Below are 3,479 nucleotides of genomic sequence, written 5' to 3'. Positions count from 1 at the left end.
TAAAAGCTTGTCTTTCTTGAGGAATAATGCTATGAAATATATGTTCGTTTTTAGCATTATCAAATATTCCCACACTTGAGCGTTGCTTGTCCTCAAGCAATATTGTCTTGAAATACTAGAATCACTTCTTTATTCTTCACACTTTGTACATCAGTGATTTCTATACGGCGGTATAAACAATGGTAGTAACGATATGGTTTACAGTCCCACATGACTATAAAAATTTAGATCCATTAAGGAAATTGGATCTTTATGAAAACATTTGATTTTTTTTGAAATCTAGTTTTTACCCTAGATAAGTTTTCCGGAATAACCCTTTACCGGTGTTTGCAAAATATTTTTGTGGGTTTGGTGGGTTTCAGATTTGAAAATTTTAGCTCAAAACTTGCGGTTTTGTGTCACCCACTTGCTAACCTTGTATTTGGAAAGCAACACGTCCAGTTTACTTGTCCCGTATATTACCTTTCGGTAAACTACCGTCCGGTTGAAAGGAAAGCGTTGAACAAGCAACTGTTAAGGCAATGTCCCGTGACATGCTTTTGATTATGGTCTATAACGTGTCGGACGCAATTACTATCCTTGGTAGGAGCAATAGTAAAGCTCACCCTTATAATTTTTTGGCCTGGCACAAGGTCCTGTCTTTGACCATGCTATGCAACCACCGTTCTTACGGTTGACACCCGATTTAGTTCAGGTGACCTAATGAATTCCAGGTGAATTCCTAGGATTTTACGTTCAATGGTAATGAACGCATTGAAAATAGGGTTTTCAGAAAACAAATCGGTTTATAATTTTGATCAAAATATTTTCTCGTTTAAGCTCGAGTTTAGATATCATCGAATTCCATGAGTTTGTAATTCTCAATCTTTAAGGTCAATCTCTAGGATTGAGTAATATCAGTCTTAAAAGCTGATTTTTAATCTTTAAGGAGATTATCCTTTCTGGAGATCTGATTCATTAGTCTTATCCAGCTAATTTGCATGGTGCCCCCCCCATTGTACGAGATAAATCCTTCTCATGGTTAGGATAAATCTGACCACTTGGCGACCCTGTTTAATGCTGAGGTCCGTGGATTTCCTGCTGATTTTAGTGATGACTTTTCTAGATTTTTCGTCAACCTACAGCTGGTCTGGACGACAACTTCATGACCTAAATCAAGAAGCGCGTTTCTTTTTCGGAAGACTTTACTTCCTTTTAATGATGGAATTGATTCATCATGTAGATCCATCTCTTCTTTTCTTTCATCGGGTAAAACAGTTTAGTTTAGTCCAAAGCAAAAGTATTTTCAGTTATTTGTTACAGATATATGTGACATATGTTTAAAGTAACTTGGTAAATTTTCCCACACTTGGCTTTTTATTTTTCTTTTTATCGTCCTCTATTCCATTTTAAATGAATTTTGACATTTTAGTTTGTTTCTTAATTTATGTTCTTTCTGAGATAACAATAATTTCGGTGTTAAAACCTAGTTTTATCGTTCATAAATATGTATAAACATGATTTGAATTCATTTAATTGAAAAATTTTACTAGAATTGGGTAGTCAGTATATAAGACTAGGGCTGTTCTTTTTTTATCAGGGAGCACTAGATTCTAATACAACTACTGCTTTACTAGTATTTTTAATGGTAACCAAGTGTATAAAGTAAAAAATTTTAAAATCCGAAAGAATTTAACCCCTTCCCACACTTAAGATCTTGCAATGCCCTCATTTGCAAGAAATCAGTAACAATTTAAATTATTGAGGGTGATTTGTGTGAAAATGATTAAATTTTTACCAAAGTTTCCAAATATATTGGCGTTTGTTTGCTGAATGATAAATGGTGCACATCATTTGTTCATTCCGTCTTGTTGTTATTTCACATATATTTTGCATCTTGTCGTCAAAATTAGTTGCTTTTGCTGAACTTAATGCCAGTCTTTGAAAATGCGTTGTTTTACCCTGTTGTGTACATAAGATAAACTGCAAACATATATACATATTTTTGAAGTTTGGTATATTACCCCACATTCAAAAATTATTAAAATCTAAGAATAAAAGTTAGATAATTATAAAAATGATTACAATATTAACAAAAATATTAAATGTATCAATAATTACAAATTACAAAATAAAAAAAAATAATAATAAGTAAACTAAGGATGATATTGGTACCAATAGGGGTTCCAGGCATAACCATAAGTGCTATAGAATGCTTCGGCAGGGTCATACGTAGGATACGGTGGCTGCATCTCTATAGACCAAGGAGGGAAGACGGGTTTCGGTGTAGGAATATAGTTTCTACCTATATGTTGGCAATGAGCTATGATCTGGTTCTGATGAACTTGCCAATCTTCAAATGCTCTCTGTCTAGCATTTTCGTATTCCTGAGAAGCTATAAACCTATGCATTTCTTGCATCTCATTCCCCCCTCCTACATTACCTTGCTGCTGGTTTCTCTCCACCTGTGGATGTCTACCATGGTATCGTACTGCGGCGTTATTTCGCCTCTTCAAAACTTTCGCACCATGGTATACATTTAAACCTATAGTATCGCGGGGTTCTGGCTCTTCTAGTAATAATCCCCCCCGACTTATATCCACACCGAGATATTCACCAATTAAAGTAATAAAAATACCACCTCCTATTATGCTATGTGGTCGCATCCCCCGAACCATAGCTGATAAATAATAACCCACACAATATGGTATACTTACAGCGCTTTGTGGGTCTCGAATACACATATGGTAAAACAAATCCTGTTCATTTACTTTTTCTTTGTTCTTACCCCTTTGTGTAATCGAATTAGCTAAAAATCTATGTATCACTCTTAATTCGGCTCTATCTATATCCAAATAAGAGTAATTTCCCCCTTTGAAACGGTGATGGCTTGTCATTTGACTCCACACACCGTGTGTATCAAAATTCTCATCTATCTTTCTACCGTTTAGTATCAATCCTCTACAATCGGCAGACGCTAACTCCTCAGGCGTATATATACGTAAAGCCTGAGCCATGTCCAGTAAAGACATGTGGCGCATCGAACCGCCTAACAAAAATCTAATAAAAGAACGATCGGTTAAACTAGCTACCCGATCATTCAACTCTATACTACATAACAATTCTTCACACCATACTTTATATACAGGTCTACGTATGGTGAATAAACATACCCAGTCATTAAAAGAAGAATTACCATACCTCTGTACAAGTAATTCCCTAATTGGCCCGGCCAATTCTACAGCTTCTAAGGGTCCCCATTCTATGACCCTCGGTACCTCAACAACCTTAGAATGAAGAGTATGCAAACCCCTTTGATATTTTGGATAATCTATCCAAAGTCTGTCAAATCTCAGGTTCGGGTGCAACTCTTCCAAGTGCATATCGGAAAAGGTCATGACTGGATGAGGTATATCCTGCTTGTAGTAGTTATCCACCTCCTGTTGTTCCAAATTCTCAGCAGGAGCATTGCGGGCTTGGGATGAAGATTCACCCCTTTC

This window comes from Rutidosis leptorrhynchoides, chromosome 3 (genome assembly GCF_046630445.1).
Source record: "Rutidosis leptorrhynchoides isolate AG116_Rl617_1_P2 chromosome 3, CSIRO_AGI_Rlap_v1, whole genome shotgun sequence".
Classification (NCBI taxonomy): domain Eukaryota; kingdom Viridiplantae; phylum Streptophyta; class Magnoliopsida; order Asterales; family Asteraceae; genus Rutidosis; species Rutidosis leptorrhynchoides.
Note: the sequence above shows the minus strand (reverse complement) of the source record.